This window comes from Salmo salar, chromosome 17 (assembly GCF_965601325.2).
Source record: "Salmo salar chromosome 17, fSalSal1, whole genome shotgun sequence".
Taxonomy (NCBI): Eukaryota; Metazoa; Chordata; class Actinopteri; order Salmoniformes; family Salmonidae; genus Salmo; species Salmo salar.
The window spans coordinates 1,547,298-1,570,879 of record NC_138307.1 but is presented as its reverse complement, the minus strand read 5'-3'; the positions used below and the strand labels follow the sequence as shown (position 1 = coordinate 1,570,879).

General features: G+C 42.0%; 1 protein-coding gene across 5 annotated transcripts in view; it reads right to left on the bottom strand.

The window, feature by feature from the left end:
• The window catches only part of LOC106575132 (zinc finger protein 385B), a 183,755-nt gene that overhangs the window by 141,978 nt on the left and 18,195 nt on the right, over positions 1 to 23,582 (bottom strand). The window lies entirely within an intron of this gene.

Sequence of the window (23,582 nt, the reverse complement as noted above, 5' to 3'; positions counted from 1 at the left end):
CAGATACCCTAAAACAACTTCGTAAGTAGAACTTACGTTTTTTTACCTAAGTATTTTTCAACTGCTGGTGCTGAAGGTTAATTCAATACAATCATAACCTTATGATGGTCTGCAAGATTGTTATAATACTGTATTGCATGACATGGTTGTTTTATGCAACATAATAGATGGTTCTTATAACTCTATTGTGTCTGTGTGAACTGAAAGTGGGCCTCTGGGGGGCTAAATGCTGACAGAAGATTTACGATGCTTTGGGTGACCGCATTCCATAGAATGAGTTGGTGTTTCTGTTCTATAAAATACCAGGGAGAGATGGCTCAGGGCCAGATCCTGGTTTCTACACAATGAGAACAGTTTTTACAGCAGATACTTATAATTCACAGCAGACAGTATCTTTCAAACAAATCTTAACCTTGTCACCCATTCCATACATCTGTTTGTCATGTAGACTGAAGGGGGTGTATCTTGGCTATAAAATACCTATGTACCTTTGTCTCTGGGCTCTCAACAAATCACCTAAGAGTGATTCGTCGTAGAGCCCTCACTCTATATATGTGTGTTGTACTGACCTGCTCCCTTATTAATAAGTTAATAAAGATTTAGTTTAAGTATAGCTCTGACTTGTGTAATAGGTTTGTCTCTCCTCATTTGATAGTAAAGAATTTAACCCCCATATTTGGAGACGAGGATGGTATGTGAATCTTCACTTGGTGACTGCTCTTGACGACCTGGGTAAATCATGCATGAGGGATCCCTCTAACTTGGGATCTTAGGGAGACCACACTTCGGGAACGGAGCAGATATACCCACCTATGAACTGAGAGGCAGCGAGCTGAGTGGATGGCGCCGAAGAAAATGGCTGACGTTTTAAATTCTCCAAACAAATTGTGCTATTTCGTAATGTTTTTGCATAACTTATGTTTTAACTTATTGTGTACAGTACATAATGTTGCTGCTACGGTCTCTTATGACCGAAAATAACTTCTGGACATCAGAAAACCGATTACTCACCGCGGACTGGAAGAAACCTTTCCCTTTAACCTGTTGGGGCTAGGGGGCAGTATTTTCACGGCCGGATAAAGAACGTACCCGATTTAAACTGGTTACTACTCTTGCCCAGAAACGAGAATATGCATATAATTAGTAGATTTGGATAGAAAACACTCTAAAGTTTGTAACACTGTTTGAATGGTGTCTGTGAGTATAACAGAACTCATATGGCAGGCAAAACCTGAGAAGATTCCATGCAGGAAGTGCCCCGTCTGACAATTTGTTGTCCTTCTGTTGCATCTCTATCAAAAATACAGCATCTGTGCTGTTACGCGACACTTTCTAAGGCTCCATTGGCTCTCTAAAGCGTTTAGAAAGCGGAACGACGTGTCTCCTGTCTCTGGGCAAAGTACAGCAGCAGAGTTTGTAAGTGGTCAGCCTGGGGACAGTGAGACAGATGCACGTTCACAAGACTTCTCAATTTTTTTCTTTCAGTCTTTGAATGAATACAATGTTGTCCGGTTGGAATATTATCGCTATTTTACGATAAAAATACCATAAAAATTGATTTTAAACAGCGTTTGACACGCTTCTAAGTACGGTAATGGAATATTTTGACATTTTTTGTCACGAAATGCGCTCGCGCGTTATCCTTCGGATAGTGATCTGAACGCACGAACAAAACGGAGGTATTTGGATATAACGATGGATTATTTGGAACCAAAACAACATTTGTTGTTGAAGTAGAAGTCCTGGGAGTGCATTCTGATGAAGAACAGCAAAGGTAATCCAATTTTTCTAATAGTAATTCTGAGTTTAGGTTGCCCCAAACTTGGTGGGTGTCAAATTAGCTAGCCTGTGATGGCCGAGCTATGTACTCAGAATATTACAAATGTGCTTTCGCGGAAAAACTATTTTAAAATCTGACATAGCGTTTGCCTAAAGGAGTTCTGTATCTATAATTCTTAATAATTGTTATGCATTTTGTCAACGTTTATCATGAGTAATTTAGTAAATTCACAGGAAGTTTTCAGTGGGTATGCTAGTTCTGAACAAAACATGCTAATGTAAAAAGCTGGTTTTTGATATTAATATGAACTTGATTGAACAAAACATGCATGTATTGTATAACATAATGTCCTAGGAGTTTCATCTGATGAAGATCAAAGGTTAGTGCTGCATTTAGCTGTGGTTTTGGTTTTTGTGACATATATGCTTGCTTTGAAAATGGCTGTGTGATTATTTTTGGCAGGGTACTCTCCTGACATAATCTAATGTTTTGCTTTCGCTGTAAAGCCTTTTTGAAATCGGACAATGTGGTTAGATTAACGAGAGTCTTATCTTTAAAATGGTGTAAAATAGTCATATGTTTGAAAAATTGAAGTTATAGCATTTGAGGTATTTGTATTTCGCGCCAAGCGATTCCACTGGCTGTTGACTAGGGTGGGACGCTAACGTCCCACTGGCCCAGAGAGGTTAAGGAGTCCGACGAGAAGGATATCCTGCTTTCAGTGGAACAGGCCCAGATCCACACCTTTTGCGTGAAGAAAAGACGTCGGAAAAGGGGATGCAGATCGGGGATCCTTCTGAGAATCCGGAGGTGAGCGAGTAGACTCCCTATGCCTTCCATTCTTCTTGCTAACGTGCAATCATTGGAAAATAAAATTGATGACCTACTATTAAGATTATCCTACCAACGGGACATTAAAAACTAACATCTTATGTTTCACAGAGACACGGACAACAGAGCTAGGGGGATTTTCCCATGCATCGGTAGAACAGAGACGCTACCTCTGGTAAGACGAGGGGTGGGGGTGCGTGTCTTTTTGTCCATAACAACTGGTGCACGATGTCTAATATTAAAGAAGTCTCGAGGTATTGCTCGCCTGAGGTAGAGTACCTTATGATAAGCTGCAGACCACATTATCTACCAAGATAGTTCTCATCAGTATTATTCGCAGCCATCTATTTACCACCACAAAACGAAGCTGGCACTAAGACCGCTCTCAACCAACTCTGTAAGGCCATAAGCAAAGAAGAAAATGCTCACCCAGAAGCGGCGCTCCTAGTGGCCGGGGACTCTAATGCAGGCAAACTTAAATCAGTTTTACCCAATTTTTTTCCAGCATGACACATGTGCAACCAGAGGAAAATAAATCCTAGACCACCTTTACTCCACACACAGAGATGCGTACAAAGCCCTCCCAAGCCCTCCATTTGGCAAATCTGACCATAAATCTATCCTCCTGATTTCTGCTTACAAGCAAAAACTAAAGCAGGAAGTACCAGTGACTCGCTCAATATGGAAGTGTTCAGATGATGTGGATGCTAAGCTACAGGACCATTTTTCTAGCACAGACTGGAATATGTTCCGGGATTCATCCAGTGGCATTGAGGAATACACCACCTCAGTCATCGGCTTCATCAATAAGTGCATCGATGACGTCGTCCCCACAGTGACTCTACGTACATATCCCAACCAGAAGCCATGGATTACAGGCAACATCCGTATCGAGCTAAAGGCTAGAGCTGCCGCCTTTAAGGAGCGGGAGACTAATCCGGACACTTATAAGAAATCCTGCTATGCCCTCAGACAAACCATCAAACAAGCAAGGCGTCAATACAGGATTAAGATTGAATCCTACTACACTGGCTCTGACACTCATCGGATGTGGCAGGGCTTGAAAACTATTACGAACTATAAAGGGAAACCCAGACGCGAGCTGCCCAGTGACGGGGGCCTACCAGAGGAGCTAAATGCCTTTTATGCTCGCTTCGAGGCAAGCAACACTGAATCATGCACAAGCGCACCAGCTGTTCTGGATGACTGTGATAACACTCTCGGTAGCCGATGTGAACAAAACCTTTAAACAGGTCAACATTCACAAAGCCGTGGGGCCAGGCAGATTATCAGGACTTGTACTAAAAGCATGCGTGGACAAACTATCAAGTGTCTTCACTGACATTTTCAACCTCTCCCTGACCAAGTCTGTAATAGCTACATGTTTCAAGCAGACCACCATAGTCCCTGTGCCCAAGGAAGAGAAGGTAACCTGCCGAAATGATTACCGCCCCGTAGCACTCACATCGGTAGCCATGAAGTGCTTTGAAAGGCTGGTCAGAGCTCACATCAACAGCATCCTCCCGGACACCCTAGACCCACTCCAATTCGCATAACGCCCAAACAGATCCACTGATGATGCAATCTCAATCGCACTCCACACTGCCCTTTCCCACCTGGACAAAAGGAACACCTATGTGAGAATGCTGTTCATTGAATACAGCTCAGCGTTCAACACCATATTGCCCACGAAGCTCATCACTCAGCTAAGGACTCTGGGACTAAACACCTTCTGCAACTGGATCCTGGACTTCCTGACGGGCCACCCCAGGTGGTAAGAGTAGGCAACAACACGTCTGCCACGCTGATCCTTAACACTGGGGACCCTCAAGGATGTGTACTTAGTCCCCTCCTCTATTCCCTGTTCACCCACGAATGCATGGCCAAACGACTCCAACAACATCATTAAGTTTACGGACGACACAACAGTGGTAGGTCTGATCTCCGACAACGATGAGATGGCCATTAACCTCTCTAGGGCAGGCGGGACGAATTGGTCCCACCTACGTAACAGCCAGTTGAATCCTGTGGCGCGATTTTCAAAATACCTTAAAAATCCTATTACTTCAATTTCTCAAACATATGACTATTTTACAGCTATTTAAAAGACAAGACTCTCGTTAATCTAACCACACTGTCCGATTTCAAAAAGGCTTTAGAACGAAAGCAAAACATTAGATTATGTCAGCAGAGTACCCAGCCAGAAATAATCAGACACCCATTTTTCAAGCTAGCATATAATGTCACAAAAACCCAGAAGACAGCTAAATGCAGCACTAACCTTTGATGATCTTCATCAGATGACAATCCTAGGACATTATGTTATACAATACATACATGTTTTGTTCAATCAAGTTCATATTTATATCAAAAAACAGCTTTTTACATTAGCATGTGACGTTCAGAACTAGCATACCCCCCGCAAACTTCCGGGGAATTTACTAACAATTTACTAAATTACTCACGATAAACGTTCACAAAAAGCATAACAATTATTTTAAGAATTATAGATACAGAACTCCTCTATGCACTCGATATGTCCGATTTTAAAATAGCTTTTTGGTGAAAGCACATTTTGCAATATTCTAAGTACATAGCCCAGCCATCACGGGCTAGCTATTTAGACACCCGGCAAGTTAAGCCTTCAACAAAATCAGATTTACTATTATAAAAGTTTGATTACCTTTTGTTGTCTTCGTCAGAATGCACTCCCAGGACTGCTACTTCAATAACAAATGTTGGTTTGGTCCAAAATAATCCATTGTTATATCCGAATAGCGGCATTTTGTTCGTGCGTCCCAGACACTATCCGAAATGGTAAATCAGGGTCGTGCGCACGGCGCAATTCGTGACAAAAAAATTCTAAATATTCCATTACCGTACTTCGAAGCATGTCAACCGCTGTTTAAAATCAATTTTTATGCAATTTATCTCGTAAAAAAGCGATAATATTCCGACCAGGAATCTCCTTTTCGGCAAACAGAGGAAAAAAAAAATCACAAAGACGGGGGCGGCCAATGCACGCGCCTAATGCCCATTGTCCCTTGATCGGCCACTTGAGAAAGGCGATAATGTGTTTCAGCCTGGGGCTGGGATGACGACATTCAGGTTTTTCCCGGGCTCTGAGAGCCTATTGGAGCCGTGGGAAGTGTCACGTTACCGCAGAGATCCTTTGTAATTGAATGAGATGTCAAAGAAAGACAATAAATGATCAGACAGGCCACTTCCTGTAAAGGAATCTCTCAGGTTTTGACCTGCCATTTGAGTTCTGTTATACTCACAGACACCATTCAAACAGTTTTAGAAACTTTGGAGTGTTTTCTATCCAAAGCCAATATTTATATGCATATTCTAGTTACTGGGCAGGAGTAGTAACCAGATTAAATCGGGTACGTTTTTTATCCAGCTGTGTCAATACTGCCCCCTAGCCCTAACAGGTTAAACTGTTTGGGATACTACTCCTGCCCAGAAACTAGTATATGCATATAATTAGTAGATTTGGATAGGAAACACCCTAAAGTTTCTAAAACTGTTTGAATGGTGTCTGTGAGTATAACAGAACTCATATGGCAGGCGAAAACCTGAGAAGATTCTATACAGGAAGTGCCCTGTCTGACCATTTCTTGTCCTTCTGTAGCCTCTCTATCAAAAATACAGCATCTCTGCTGTAACGTGACATTTTCTAAGGCTTCCATTGGCTCTAGGAAGGCGCCAGAAAGGGGAATGATAGCTCTGCAGTCTCTGGGCGAAAAACAGCAGGGGTTTTTGTGAGTGGTCCTTCTGAGGACAATGACACTGGCGTGCGCGTGCACGAGACGAGTACATTTTTCTCTTTCACTGTTTGAACGAAAACAACATCTCCCGGTTGGCATATTATCGCTATTTTCCGAGAAAAATCGCATAGAAATGTATTTTAAACAGCGTTTGACATGCTTCGAAGTACGGTAATGGAATATTTTGACAGTTTTTGTCACGAAATGCGCCGGCGCGTCACCCTTCGGATAGTTACCTGAACGCACGAACAAAACGGAGCTATTTCAATATAACTATGGATTATTTGGAACCAAACCAACATTTGTTATTGAAGTAGAAGTCCTGGGAGTGCATTCTGACAAAGAACAGCAAAGGTAATCCAATTTTTCTTATAGTAAATCTGAGTTTGGTGAGTGCCAAACTTGGTGGGTGTCAAAATAGCTAGCCGTGATGGCCGGGCTATGTACTCAGAATATTGCAAAATGTCCTTTCGCCGAAAAGCTATTTTAAAATTGGACACCGCGATTGCATAAAGGAGTTCTGTATCTATAATTCTTAAAATAATGTTTTTTTGTCAACGTTTATCGTGAGTAATTTAGTAAATTCACCGGAAGTTTGCGGTGGGTATGCTAGTTCTGAACAAAACATGCTAATGTAAAAAAGCTGTTTTTTGATATTAATATGAACAAGACATGCATGTATTGTATAACATAATGTCCTAGGAGTGTCATCTGATGAAGATCAAAGGTTAGTGCTGCATTTAGCTGTGGTTTTGGTTTTTGTGACATATATGCTAGCTTGAAAAATGGGTGTGTGATTATTTCTGGCTGGGTACTCTCCTGACATAATCTAATGTTTTTCTTTTGCTGTAAAGCCTTTTTGAAATCGGACAATGTGGTTAGTTAAAGGCGCTCTAACCACTAGGTTACCTGCCGTCCCTAGATGTACCAGAAAATGTGTCATTTGTATAGTCCAAAATGGATAATACTTATTGCCAGCAGCACAGTTTGTCACCAACGTTTTGAATGAACATGAAAAAAGCATAACCAGCTCTGCTAGGTGAGTAGAATGGAGAGTGAAAATGTATTCTTGTTTGTGTCTGAAAGTAGCGTTAGCTAGCAAGCTAGCCAAATTTAGCCAGTTAGCTTGTGTGTGAGGCAAGAAAAGTATTATATTTTATGAATCGGAGAGCTTGCACCTAGGCAGATTTTGGGGTTGAATAATCCTTGTGAGAATCAAGGACCGTGGATATTAGGTAACATTAAAATTGGCAGATTATATGGGCGAAAGCGCGAATGTTACGAATAGTCAAACTTTGTTTCATGCCGCTTTTAAAGAATCGCTAAAATGGTGCAGATATCAGGGTTTTATGTTGATACAATATGTAGTGAATTTGATATTGGCGTGAAAAGACGAAGCAAACATCGCCAAATTAGTAAACTGTGTGGTAGAGCAGGGTCACAAGGCATCATATGGGAAAGCGAAACAAGAGATATATTAAAGAAGTTGTGTTTGTTTTGACTATAATTTAAAACTATTGCCATGTTTGTTCTTAGATATAGCAGTCGGTGTTTAACTTCTCTGGGCTAGGGACACACTATTCAACAGCCAGTGAAATAGCATGGCGTGAAATACAAAAAGAGCAAAAATCTAAATTTCAATCAACTATTTTACACCATTTTAAAGATAAACTTCTCGTTAATCTAACCACATTGTCCGATTTCAAAAAGGCTTTACGGCGAAAGCATAAAATTAGATTATGTTAGGACATAAACTTCACAAGAAAAACCACAGCCATTTTCCAAGCAAGGACATGCATCACAAAAACCAAAAATACAGCTAAAATATTCACTAACCTTTGATGATCTTCATCAGATGGCACTCATAGGACTTCATGTTACACAATACATGCATGTTTTGCTCAATAAAGTTGATATTTATATCCAAAAAACACATTTTACATTGGCACGTGATGTTCATAAAATGTATTCCCACCAAAACTACCGGTGAATGTGCACATGAATTTACAAAAATACTAATAAAAATGTACAACTGTTATTGAAAGACTTATAGATATACTTCTCCTTAATGCAACCGCTGTGTCAGATTTTAAAATAGCTTTACGGAGAAAGCACATTTTTCAATATTCTGAGTGCATAGCTCGCAATCAAAGCAAGCTATACAGATACCCGCCAAGTTCTGGGGTAAACTAAACTCAGAATTAGTATCATAAATATTCTCTTAACTTTGCTGATCTTCATCAGAATGCACTCCCAGGACCTTTAAGTCTTTACTGAAGACACATCTCTTCAGTAGGTCCTATGATTAAAGTGTAGTCTGGCCCAGGGGTGTGAAGGTGAACGGAAAGGCTGGAGCAACGAACCGCCCTTGCTGTCTCTGTCTGGCCGGTTCCCCTCTTTCCACTGGGATTCTCTGCCTCTACCCCTATTACGGGGGCTGAGACACTGGCTTACTGGTGTTCTTCCTTGCCGTCCCTGGGAGGGGTGCGTCACTTGAGTGGGTTGAGTCACTGACGTGGTCTTCCTGTCTGGGTTGGCGCCCCCCCCTTGGGCTGTGCCGTGGCGGAGATCTTTGTGGGTTATACTCGGCCTTGTCCCGGGATGGTATGTTGGTGGTTGGAGATATCCCTCCAGTGGTGTGGAGGCTGTGCTTTGGCAAAGTGGGTGGGGTTGTATCCTACCTGTTTGGCCCTGTCCGGGGGTTTCATCGGATGGGGCCACAGTGTCTCCTGACCCCTCCTGTCTCAGCCTCCAGTATTTATGCTGCAGTAGTTTATGTGTCGGGGGGCTAGGGTCAGTCTGTCACATCTGAAGTATTTCTCTTGTCTTTTCCGGTGTCCTGTGTGAATTTAAATATGCTCTCTCTAATTCTCTCTTTCGGAGGACCTGAGCCCTAGGACCATGCCTCAGGACTATCTGGCTTGATGACGCCTTGCTGTCCCCAGTTCACCTGGCCGTGCTGCTGCTCCAGTTCCAACTGTTCTGCCTGCAGCTATGGAACCCTGACCTATTCACCGGACGTGCTACCTGTCCCAGACCTGCTGTTTTCAACTCTCAAGAGACAGCAGGAGTGGTAGAGATACTCTCAAAGATCGGCTATGAAAAAGCCAACTGACACTTACTCTTGTGGTACTGACTTGTTGCACCCTCGACAACTACTATGATTATTATTATTTGACAATGCTGGTCATTTATGAACATTTGAACATCTAGGCCATGTGCTGTTATAATCTCCACCCGGCACAGCCAGAAGAGGACTGGCCACCCCTCATAGCCTGGTTCCTCTCTAGGTTTCTTCCTAGGTTTTGGCCTTTCTAGGGAGTTTCCTAGCCACCCTGCTTCTACACCTGCATTGCTTGCTGTTTGGGGTTTTAGGCTGGGTTTCTGTACAGCACTTTGAGATATCAGCTGATGTAAGAAGGGCTATATAAATACATTTGATTTGATTTGACTCCTACTTCCACAAGAAATTTTATTTTTGGTCGAAATACTCCATATTAATGTCCAAATACCTCTGTTTTGTTCGTGCGTTCAGATCACTATCCAAAAGGCATAACGCACGAGCGTAAATCCAGACACGAAAAGTTAAATAGTTCCATTACCGTTTGTAGAAACATGTCCAACGTTGTTTACAATCAATCCTTAGGGCCTTTTTAACATAAAACGTTGATAATATTCCAACCGGACAATAGCGTATTCATTCAAGAAGAAAAAGAAGGAACGGCAGGCTTGCGCATCACTAAGTCCTTTGTCCTTAGGCAGTCCACTCATTGACTGAGCTCCTATTTTCTGCCCAGTAACAGGAGAAGGATGAAACACGTTTCTAAAGGCTGTTGACAGCCAATGGAAGCCTTAGGAAGTGCAACGTGACCCCACAGACACTGTAGTTTCGATAGGGATTCAAAAGAAGAACTACAATTCTCAGATGTCCCACTTCCTGGTTGGATTTTTCTCAGGTTGTTGCCTGCCATATGAGTTCTATTATACTCACAGACATCATTCAAACAGTTTTAGAAACTTCAGAGTGTTTTCTATCCAAATCTACTAATAATATGCAAATATTTGACTCGGGCCCAAGTATTAGGCAGTTTACTCCAGGCACGCTTTACATCCAAAAATGAAAATACTGCCCCCTATACCTTAAAAAGTTAACCTCCCTTGGGTAGGGGGCAGTATTTTGACGTCCGAATGAAAAGTGTGCCCAAAGTAAACTGCCTGTTACTCAGGCCCAGAAGCTAGGATATGCATATTTGGATAGAAAACACTCTAAAGTTTCTAAAACTGTTAAAATGATATCTGAGTATAACAGAACTGATATGGCAAGCGAAACCCAGAGGACAAACCATTTCAAAAAAAGAACATTTCAGCCTACCACTATTTTCAATGGCTATCACTTTTATTATAAGGCCAAGTCCGCCCAGATTGCAGTTCTTAGGGCTTCCATTAGATGTCAGTCTTTAGAAAGAGTTTCAGGCTGGTTTTTGAAGAAAATTGATTTTTGGAGAAATTCTACTTTTTCCGTGGTGGCTCCCATTTTGGCTGTAGTGTTTCCAAGCGCGTGGAAGAGAGCGCGTTTTAGAAACTTTAGGGTGTTTTCTATCCAAATCTACTACTTATATGCATATTCTCGTTTCTGGGTAAGAGTAGTAACCAGTTTAAATCGGGTACGTTTTTTATCCGGCTGTGAAAATACTGCCCCCTAGCCCCAACAGGTTTTAAGGTCATTTGTAATACTGATTTGAAGGTAATTTGTAATATTGATAATTATGATGAAGCTTATAGTTCTTAGCCCTATTTGTGATTTGGACCAACGGGAAGAAGGAGAGGGTGTTGCATTTGACTAAGGGTAGGCTGTTATAAGTCTATTTTACTATGATCATATGGCTACAATTATTTTTCTTTATGGAGTTAAGGGTAGTGAATTATTTACGTGTTTCGGTGTGTGCTACCTTACTGAAGAGACCTCTACCTGCTTTCTATCTACTTTATGAAATATCTCTTTACTTTTACTTTCTTACTTGAAAGGAGCGTTTCTTATTGTCCAGGTACTCCCTTCCTGTCTCTGTCCATTTTCGTTGGTTGGGGCCTAATGAACACAACCCAGGTTGAGATACAGATTAATCTCTGTTAAAGATCACAAGGTCATCTTAATTAAAAGAAGTGTTGCTATAGAGAAAGGTCAACAGAGCCAAAAAAAACTTCAGTCCACTTAATCCTCCAGGAATATCTTCAAATCAATATGGCTGCCTGTCCACCCAATCACAGGATATTGACTTGAATGGGATTGTCCGTTCTTGTCATTCTATTATTATGGTCTCAGCTGTTGAGGGGGTTTCTGCCTGCCTGTGAATCTCCTACTGTGGAAGTAATTAAACACATAATATATTGGAGCCCTTCCCCCTGTCTCTCGTTCTCCGCCATAGTGGAAATGAGGAAGTGTCTGTTGGAGGATGTGACACAGTTAAGGAGTAGAGGGATTTCATTCTGTCATTTACGAGCAAAGAGTTGACAAAGAGTCACTGCGGGTACTAAAGGTGAAACTAAAGACTGTTGAAGTGTCTTTTTTTCCCCAGCTAATGCTGATTCATGTCACAAAAAAATCCATAAAAAAAAAAAAACTTTCTTCAGCTACAAGTAATGTGTGTCTCTGACAGTGAGTGTGTGTCAGTGTCTGACTATGTGGTACTCAGTGGTGGAAAAAGTACCCAATTGTCATACACGAGTAAAAGTAAAGATACATTAATAGAAAAATTACTTAAGCAAAAGTGAGTCATCCAGTAAAATACAACTTGAGTAAAAGTCTAAAAGTAATTGGTTTTAAATATACTTAAGTATCAAAAGTAAATGTCATTCCTAAAATATATTGAAGTGTCAAAAGTAACAGTATACATCATTTCAAATTCCTTATATTAAGCTAACCAGACAGCGCAATTTTTTATTTTATTTTTACAGATATCCAAGGGGCACACTCCAACACTCACACATAATTAGCAAATGAAGCATTTGTGTTTAGTGAGTTCTCCAGACTGAAGACAGTTGGGATCACCAAGGATGTTCTCTTGATAAGCACGTGAATTGGACCATTTTCCTGTACTGCTAAGCATTAAAAATATAACGAGGACTTTTGGGTGTCAACAGTATGGCGTAAAAAGTATGTTATGGCGTAAAAAGTATGTTATTTTCGTTAGGAATGTAGTGGAGTTAAAGTATAAATTGTCAAATATAAATAGTAAAATACAGATGCCGCAAAACAACTTCTTAAGTAGTACTTTAAAGTATTATTTTTACTGAAGTATTATACACTGCTGGTGGTACTGAAGGTTAACTCTACAGTATATAATCAGAACCTTATGAGGTTGGTCTGCACCAGTTACGTGTTTGGGTGTGTGCCTTCAGCTCCTATACCTTACTGAAGAGACCTCGACCTGCTTTCTATCTACTTTATGAAATAACTCTTTACCTTCCTACTTGAGGTGACCTCTGCCCTGTTTAGAAACATGAAATGTAGGGCATTTATGGGACTGACTGCTATTCAGTTTGCCTGTAATTCATTGTATTTAAGATAATCAGTTAATGAAGTAAGTCATTGCTTAAACAGGCTGACAAATCAATTTTATATTGATTGTAAACATTGATTAGTAGGTATTCCGGCACAACACAGGATTAAGTGGACTGATTGAGGCCATTTTGGCTCTGTTGACCTTTTCTCCATGACATCACTTCTGTTAAGTTGGCCTTGTGGTCTTCAGAGAATCATCTGCTGACTTGGTTTTGTTAATCAGGTACCAATTTTAAAAAACGCAATGAAACAGGGGGCTCTACCTGAATGCTTGTTTTCCTTTTCCGTTGCAAAAGGTTTTGAAGCAATGTGAACTAATGAATATGACCCAGATGCTACTGTAGGTATGAAAATACTACTGGACTGAGTTGAAGTATCGTGTGGGAGACAGGGCTGCGTTTGGAACCAGTGCCTTGTACTGAGGAGTGTTTTCCATCTGACTGCCTCTCCAAAACAGACCCGATGACTGGCAGAGCTTCAACATGCCACGTAACCTGACCTCAGTTTAATGAAGCGAAGGCAGCCCAGGGAATAGTTATACCTCTTCGAAAACAAGGGTGAATGAGCCATGTTTTGAAGTTACATAATAGCCTTTTGCTAGAGCAGAGAGAGTGGAGAGGAGAGGGTGAGGTAACAGAGATGCGGGTGGCAGCCTCTTGCTCTGCACTCCAACAGTCAAATATGCATCAGCTCCTCTCCTTCACTCTGCCCTTGATGGGCATTGAGTGCATTATCACACATTTACATCTGCACTACCACACATTCACATCTAAGGGCTGTTGATGTTGTGGGGGACGTGACCTCCAGATCTGACAGCCAGAGTGGGGCCTAGATTGGCATCTTTAACCTATGGGGGAGCACAGAGTACAGGGTCACGTTGGACAGAGGTAGCCTCTACAGCTCAACTGAAGAGCAGAGCAGGACAAAATGACCAAACAAATAAAGAGAACATTGCACAAGATGGGCTAGCATATAGTCACTGGCAACCTGAGATGAACTACGGTTCACAGCATACCTCCACTTGCCTGCCCTCTCCTCACCCAACTGTGAGAAGGCCAAAGGATAGACGTAGGTATTTTTTTTGGTGTGTGTGTGTAGTGGAGGGGGTATGTGAAAGATGAGACAATAAAAAAAGCAAATGACAGTTTACATAGACCATCGCTGTTCAAGATCTCCTTTCTACTTTTTCCCTCTGTTCTCTACCCATAATAGCTCTGTACCTGACAGGAATGATGAATTAATCACCCAACAGTAGGGGTCTTCCTCAGCCCTCCTGTCTTCTTGCACCGCCCCTCCGAGCTCCCAGGCTGCATCCAACTGGCACGCTATTCCCTCCATACTGCTCTACTTTTGACAAGAGCCTGATCAAAAGTAATGCACTGCATATGGAATAGGGTGCCAGTTGGGACGTAGACCTAGACTCCTTCACTCTCTGTATCCTTGCAGCTAGTTGCTGGAACCTGCTGACCTTCCCAATATCCTAGTTCATCTCCACAGCAACCATTTGTTTAGGTTCGCGGAGACATGGAGCCAATTTATTTATGTGCAGTTCACTACCCAGCAACCTCTATGGTGGGCTCCGTCGAGTGTCGTATACAAATGTACGTTTCAGGGTGAACACAGGGCCCCACAATGCAGAGGCAATGGTAAAGTACATGGGGGGGAAAAAAACTCCACATGATAACATAATGTAGTTTGTAGCATTGAATCTCATTTCTCTGATTTATGCTGATAGTGGGGTCTAGATTTGGACTCAAAATAAATCTCAACACCTTTTTACTAATGTTAGTGCAACATAATGTGGCAAACTCAAAGATAGGTACATACTATAGAGTTTCATCCGTAGAGTACAACCTTTCTTCATACAGGAAGCGGCACAGGTCCTAATCCAGGCACTTGTCATCTCCCGTCTGCACTACTGCAACTCTGTGTTGGCTGGGCTCCCCGCTTGCGCCATCAAACCCCTGCAACTTATCCAGAACACTTGGTGTTCAACCTACCCAAGTTCTCCCAGGTCACCTCACTCCTCTGCACATTCCACTGGCTTCCATTCGAAGCTTGAATCCACCACAACACCATGGGGGTTGCCTACGGAGCAGCAATGGGAACTGCCCCTGTCTACCTTCAGGCTATGTTCAAACCCCACACCCCAACGGGAGCACTCCTTTCTGCCACGTCTGGTCGCCTTGGTCATCCCAGCCTAATTAAAGCTCTTCTCTGTCCTGGCACCCCAATGGTGGAACAAGCTTCCCACTGACACTAGCACAGCAGTCACTGCCCATCTTCCGAAAACTTCTGAAACCCTACCTATTCAAAGAGTATCTTAAATAAGACATCTCATTGTTACCCCATACATGTTTGTTTTTTTACTGCACTTGTCTTTTCGTAATAGCACCGACTTTGCTGATAACTCCTTTACTGAGGAAAAAAAATGACTTACTACGACTGATGTGTGGTTGTCTCACCTAGCTATCTTAAGATGAATGCACTAACTAAGTCGCTCTGTATTAGAGCGCCTGCTAAATGTAAGGTTATGAAAGTGTTGCAATAGTGCATACATTTTACCTATTGACATTAAAATTGTTTATTTCTATATTGTATACTTCAACTCAAATGCTCATTCAAATAGTATTCCCAATTCTAGCTTGTTGAACTACTTATCCCCACTACTGTGCAAAAACACTCTACTTCAGTGTTGTGTTCATGAGGGCACACAACAGAACATGTAAGTGAGCGTTTCTTACAGGTTCAGGTGGTCCCTCCCTGTCTGTCAGTTTCTCTGTCTAGTGCCTAATGAACCCCACCCTCACAGTAAAAAGGCACAACAGTCCAGTCTCATACCAGTCAATGAGAACCACTACAGTAAACAAAAGCTGGTATAGGATCTCACAGCAATCATAGAGCAACCCATTACAGGGTCGCTGCCGAGTGACGCAGCGGTCTGAGGCACTGCATCTCAGTGCAAGAGGTGTCACTACAATCCCTGGTTTGAATCCAGGCTGTATCACATCCGACCGTGTTTGGGAGTTCCATAGGGCAGCACACAACTGGCCCAACATCGTCCAGGTCCATTCTAACATATCAACACTAAAGTATCAAGTCAAGTTCATAGTTTGCATTCAAATTGTTTTTTTGTGTTTCTGCATTTCACATTTCACGCATAGCCCAGTATCTATAATTTTTTCCCCAGGCCTATTCTGCTGATTTATGACTCATCTTCCCATGGTGCACCTGACACTTCTTTCTTATCTAGCCCTTTCACACGTACAATCACACGGGGTGTGATCGTTCTACAGTGGTCCCTGAAGCGTACGATCACACCCCGTGTGATTAGAACACTCAGTTAGAACACTCATTTAGAACGGCCAGTTTCGAATGACGCAACAATCAAGATTTGAGCTGGCCACACTTTTTTCAGAAACTATTTACACAAACACAGTCCTTACAAAGTTATGTCCAGAATGTGAGCAGTTTATTTTTGGATGCAATGTTCAGATATTCACAGAAGTATCTATAGCATAACACAATCATCCTAACTATCGCCTGACATAAACTACACTATGAATTAGCTAATAGCAATTACTAAGTACAATTAATCACATCACGGGTGAGCTCACCGTTGATCAAAATAATTGAGTAAAACACTTTCTAGAAATCGAAAGTAATCCGACGATTAGTTTCAGCGCGCAGCCATGCTTTTTTACCTCACAGAAACCGAAGATAATAAGAGAAGACAAGATGAGTTGTTGAAGGGGTGTGGTCTACCATCATTCACATCCCACATTCACTTCCTGAAGTTCTCAAAAAAATTAGTGAACCCTTACTCACCTCATTTTGTTATAGCATCTTTGGTCCGACAGACGATCAAGTGAAACCCAGAATGCATTGTATGTCAACAAACATGGCTCTATACACAAAGCTGGAATTAGCTTAGCTCATCATAATCAGTACAACCTTCAAAACATTATTTTACACACATACTATGCGCCCTTTACAATTTATGCAAAAATCGGAACGCATGATTTATCACGGGTAATTGAAAAACGTAAATAAAATAGTAAATATATCAATAATACCACACAAAACATTTTCTGATAGTGATTTATTGATACAAATTGCACGTTTAGGCAGTCAATCACGGTAACCTCTCACTCCCACTCTGAGCCATTCAGTGTTGTTGTTTATTTAACAATCACATCCTGGAATGGAGAGAATGTTCGAACATCACGTGCATAAAAAAACTCACGCTGGGGCGACCGTTAGAGATATTTGGAACTCACGCGTGAAAGGGCTAGTAGGCAGTGCACACCTGGGAGAGAGAGGGAAAGGGGGAAGTGGGGATGGATAGGGGGGATGGAGGTTGACCTCAGGGTTTGAGTCAGCACAGCACACCTGGATTGCACTTTTCTCTTGGGAGTGGGAGGAGGATTTGCCTATATGGCACATTCACAAACAAAGTGTGTGAATCTTCCCACACTATCTTCTCAACCATGCGCAGGCCCATATAGAGACCCCTGGAGGCCTTGTATAGGGGCCCCAGCAGCATCCGAGCTCTCCCTGCATCTACCAGGAGGCCTGGGTCATGTTCATAAGAGCATACTGTAGCAAAATGTTTCAGAAAATGAAAACAAGCACTTCTTATTTGACAATTAGAGATACCTCCCCATTTCACAGTTTTTACTGTTTGGTGCCAACTTAACACAACCCTGTTTTCAAAGTATCCACCTCCGATTTCCAATAAATGGACTGTTTTGAACAGATCCACAGTAATTTCTAAAACATAGCCAAGTCACTTCGGGAGTTGGGATACGCAGCTAATATCCTATTTCTTTGAACAGTGGGCTTGCCTACAGCAAAACAAGGGCATGCTGTAATCTACAACAGGTGTTCTCAAACTGGGGTACGCACACTGCCGTCCAACAGTGCTATACATTTGTGTGAGGTTTTATTCTTGCCTGAGTAGCCTCGTTTCACTGCCAGAAATAAAATGTAAACTACCTAGTGTTCAGCGAAATAACACAATGTCAAATACAGGTAGCCTAGTTAAATAATTTACATCCAAATCACATTAACCGTTACTCTCTCGTGGGAATTCCACTAACGGTCTGTATGTAGCCAAACGTAGCTGCTGCTCATTCCTTTTGCTCAAAAATTGATAAATGGTAAAAAAAAAAATAAGGCCCGCATCCATAGACCCCCATACCAGCTCTACTGGTAGTACTACTTCTACCAGCAGTTCTACACCTGCACGTGTCGACGACAAGTTGTTCTGCTTCCATGAGCACATCCAATGCTAGCATTAGTAATTCTACATTTGGGGTTCACTTATATTGGGAGTAGTGCCTTTCCTCAGCCACAGTGTGTTATATGTGCAAAAGTACTATCTCACAACATGCCAATTTGAAAAATAAGCCACAGAAGCTTTTTGAGCGAGAATTAAGACAACTTTCGAGTAGCAAGACATGTATAAAAGCAACAAATACCATTAATAAGAAGGGGCTAGAAGCGTCTGATATGGTGAGCTCCCGAGTGGCTAGGACAGGCAAGACCCATACTATTGCTTTGTGTCACTGCGACCTTACTATCTGCCCTGTGAGTTCCCCCAATTGTTTGTTACCGTTGTGTACATTCAACCGAAAGCTAATATAACAAAGGCATCAGAGATTATTTATAATCTGTCACAAAAACTGGAATCCATCTCCCCGACGCACCCACATTTATTTTAGGGGATTTTAACAACTGTACCTTGCAAAGTCCTGCGCACATACCAACAGTATGTGAAATGTCACACTAAGAAAAATAGGCCTCTTGATTTGTGCTATGGGACAATACCAAATGCGTTCTCTGCCACCACCCGACCTCCCCTGGGGACATCAGACCACAATGTGGTCTACCTCAGGCCAACCTACTGTCGGCTCCTGGAGAGGGAGAAACCCACAGTTAAAACTGTCCAGATCTGGAATGACAACAGTATCACTTGTCTCCAGGGGTGTTTTGACAGTACTATGTGGGAGGTACAGTGGGGCAAAAAAGTATTTAGTCAGCCACCAATTGTGCAAGTTCTCCCACTTAAAAAGATGAGAGAAGCCTGTAATTTTCATCATAGGTACACTTCAACTATGACAGACAAAATGAGAAAAAAATTCCAGAAAATCACATTGTAGGATTTTTAATGAATTTATTTGCAAATTATGGTGGAAAATAAGTATTTGGTCAATAACAAAAGTTTCTCAATACTTTGTTATATACCCTTTGTTGGCAATGACACAGGTCAAACGTTTTCTGTAAGTCTTCACAAGGTTTTCACACACTGTTGCTGGTATTTTGGCCCATTCCTCCATGCAGATCTCCTCTAGAGCAGTGATGTTTTGGGGCTGTCACTGGGCAACACGGACTTTCAACTCCCTCCAAAGATTTTCTATGGGGTTGAGATCTGGCGACTGGCTAGGCCACTCCAGGACCTTGAAATGCTTCTTACGAAGCCACTCCTTCGTTGCCCGGGCACGTTTCATCTTCCATGCCCTTGCTGATGGAAGGAGGTTTTCACTCAAAATCTCACGATACATGGCCCCATTCATTCTTTCCTTTACACGGATCAGTCGTCCTGGTCCCTTTGCAGAAAAACAGCCCCAAAGCATGATGTTTCCACCCCTATGCTTCACAGTAGGTATGGTGTTCTTTGGATGCAACTCAGCATTCTTTGTCCTCCAAACACGACGAGTTGAGTTTTTACCAAAAAGTTCTATTTTGGTTTCATCTGACCATATGACATTCTCCCAATCCTCTTCTGGATCATCCAAATGCTCTCTAGCAAACTTCAGACGGGCCTGGACATGTACTGGCTTAAGCAGGGGGACACGTCTGGCACTGCAGGATTTGAGTCCCTGGCGGCGTAGTGTGTTACTGATGGTAGGCTTTGTTACTTTGGTCCCAGCTCTCTGCAGGTCATTCACTAGGTCCCCCCCGTGTGGTTCTGGGATTTTTGCGCACTGTTCATGTGATCATTTTGAACCCACCGGATGAGCTCTTGCGTGGAGCCCCAGATCGAGGGAGATTATCAGTGGTCTTGTATGTCTTCCATTTTTAATAATTGCTCCCACAGTTGATTTCTTCAAACCAAGCTGCTTACCTATTTCAGATTCAGTCTTCCCAGCCTGGTGCAATTTTGTTTCTGGTGTCCTTTGACAGCTCTTTGGTCTTGGCCATAGTGGAGTTTGGAGTGTGACTGTTTGAGGTTGTGGACAGGTGTCTTTTATACTGATAACAAGTTCAAACAGGTGCCATTAATACAGGTAACGAGTGGAGGACAGAGGAGCCTCTTAAATAAAAAAAGTTACAGGTCTGTGAGAGCCAGAAATCTTGCTTGTTTGTAGGTGACCAAATACTTATTTTCCACCATAATTTGCAAATAAATTCATTAAAAATCCTACAATGTGATTCTGGATTTTTTTTCTTCTCATTTTGTCTGTCATAGTTGACGTGTACCTATGATGAAAATTACAGGCCTCTCTCATCTTTTTAAGTGGGAGAACTTGCACAATTGGTGGCTGACTAAATACTTTTTTGCCCCACTGTATTTGAGGACAGCAACTCTGATCTTGATGAACTCACAGATGTTATTTCAAACTATGTAAACTTCTGTGTTGAGTCAGTTGTGCCTACTAAAACCTGTAAAATCTTCCCTAACAATAAGCCTTGGGTATCAAAACATCTAAAATCACTACTTGATAGGAAGAAGGCAGTTTATGCTGAGGGTGATAGACAGGCTTTAAGAGATATACAATGTGAGATCAAAAGACAGATACTGGTGGACAAGGAGGTATAGAAGCAAAGGGTGGAGAGGACCCTCTCCTCAGGAAACGCAAGGGTGGCCTGGCAAGTGATTAAATCCATGGCTAGTGCCCCCCCACATAGGCAGGGGAAAAACCAGTGCTGACCTTGGGGGATATGAGTGCCAGAACATGGCTAATGAACTGAATGTTTTCTTCAAGATTTGAATCAGACAACTTTGTGTCAGAGGTAAAACAAATGGAAGCATCATTACAAATGTTTGAGAGAGAGTTGTTGTTAAACAGTCTGATGTTTTAAAGTTGTTCAGGGGATGTAACGCCCAGGCAAAATAAATGGACATGTGTTAAAGCACTTTGCTGAACAATTGGCTAGTGTTTTTACAGACATTTTCTAATCCTCACTCGACCAGCAACACGTGCCAGTATTGTGGAAAAACTCAATAATTATACCAATTCCTAAAGCATCGAATCCCTCTGTGCTGAATGACTACTGCCCTATCGGCTTGACATCCTTAGTAATGAAATGCCTTGAGAAAATTGTGAAAAGTCATATTCTCAGTGTCACCCAGAAGCTTCTCGAACCATTTCAGTTTGCCTATCAGCCTAGCAGAGGAGTTGATGCCATTCTTACCCTCCTTAACATGGTCTATAGACATCTAGAGGGTGCCAAATCCCATGTCAGGGTTCTGTTGACTTTTCTTCTGCCTTCAACACAAATCCAGCCTTACATTCTGGCACAGAGACTCATTCGGGACTTCTCCTTAGATGGGGGGCTGGTTTTGTGGCTGTTGGACTTCCTGAGCCAACGCTCACAGCGAGTCAAAATAGGTTCCCACGTGTCAGATACACGCAATACCAACACTGGCTCTCTTCAGGGATGTGTTTTGTCCCCACTCCTGTACATCTTGTACACCAACAGTTGTACTATTTCCCATACTGACAGACTCCTCGTTAAGTTCACTGATGACACTGCCTTGATCAGCCTGTTGAATGATGACGAGGAACATCATGGCCCGGTCCTAGATGACTTTGTAGAGTGGTGTGAGGAATCACACTTGGTCCTCAATACCAACAAGACCAAAGAGATGTGCATAGACTTCACGAAGCGTACAACACCTACCTCTGCAACATGTCAGAGATCAGAATATAGAAATTGTTGAGGAATACAAATATCTGGGTGTCCTTTTGGACAATAAGCTTCAGTGGAGTAAATGTACAGACCTGATGTACAAAAAGAGCCAACAGAGATTGTACTTTCTCAAAAAGCTGGTATCTTTTAATGTAGGCTGTACTATATTGACTCTGTTTTACAAATCTTTTATTGAGAGTATTTTAACTTTTTGTATTGTTGGTTTGAAAATGCCACTGTCAGCCAGATAAATATGTTGAGAAGGATTATTACCACAGCAAGCAAGGTACTTTGTGTCAAACAGTCAGGCCTGGATGAGATCTTTAAGGTCAGGGCCCTCCGTAAGGCTCACAAAATAATTTTAGACCCAAGCCACCCCCTGTACCTGGACTTTGAACTACTCCCCTCTGGGCGCAGGTATAGGGCACCCCTCAGCAGAAAAAACAGAACTCGACAATAATTTGTGCCAGGTGTGATATCCCTCCTAAATAGCTCGGGCTAATGTTCCTATCGACTCTGTAAGGCCAGCTGACTAGTCTTTTTTTAATGTTTTATTTATTATAATTATTTTATTGGGATGTAACTTATGAAAGTTGTATTGTATTTAAACGCCACTTTAAATGTGTACATGACACTGCAACAAAATGTCCCCATGGGGACAATAAAGTCAGTAAGTAAGTATTGTGGAGGACTTAATTCTTCCTACTGCCACAGATATGGCTGGGACAATAATGGGGGGAAAAGGCAAAAAAACTACGCAGACAATGCCTTCATCAAACAACACTGTTTCACAACGCATCAGTGACATGGCAGGAGATGTTTTGAAACAATTACTGCTTCGGATACAAGCCAGTGAATTATATGCGTTACAGCTGGATGAGTCAACAGACGTGGCGGACTTAGCACAGCTCCTGGTATATGTCCGTTACATTTATGGCGGGTCAATTAAGGAAGACATCCTCTTCTGCAAACCACTGGAAACCAGGACAACAGGAGATGTTATTTTTGAAGTACTGGACAGCTTTGTGACATCAAATGAACTTTGGTGGTCAAGATGTGTTGGTGTCTGTACTGATGGCGCAAAAGCCATGACAGGGAGACATAGTGGAGTGGTAACGCACGTGCAAGCAGTTGCTCCCGATGCTACTTGGGTACACTGCAGCATCCACTGCAGTTCACTTACCGATATCTGAACAAGAGAGCCTCATCGAAATTGCAACAAGCGGTTCTGTGAAAATTGAATTTAAAATCAGAAGCCACAGCCTGATTTCTGGATTGGGCTGCGCTCAGAGTATCCTGCCTTGGCAAATCGCGCTGTTAAGACACTGATGCTTTTTGCAACCACGTGCCTAAACTCAGCAAAAAAAAAAAATTATAATAAAAAAAATTAAAAAGTCCACTCAACTACATTTATTTTCAGCAAACCTAACATGTAAATATTTCTATGAACATAACAAGATTCAACAACTGAGACATAAACTGAACAAGTTCCACAGACATGTGACTAACAGAAATTGAATGTGTCCCTGAACAAAGGGGGTCTCAAATATCAAAAGTAACAGTCAGTATCTGGTGTGGCCACCAGCTGCATCAAGTACTGCAGTGCATCTCCTTCTCATGGACTGCACCAGATTTGCCAGTTCTTGCTGTGAGATGTTACCCCACTCTTCCACCAAGGCACCTGCAAGATCCCGGACATTTCTGGGGGCGAATGGCCCTC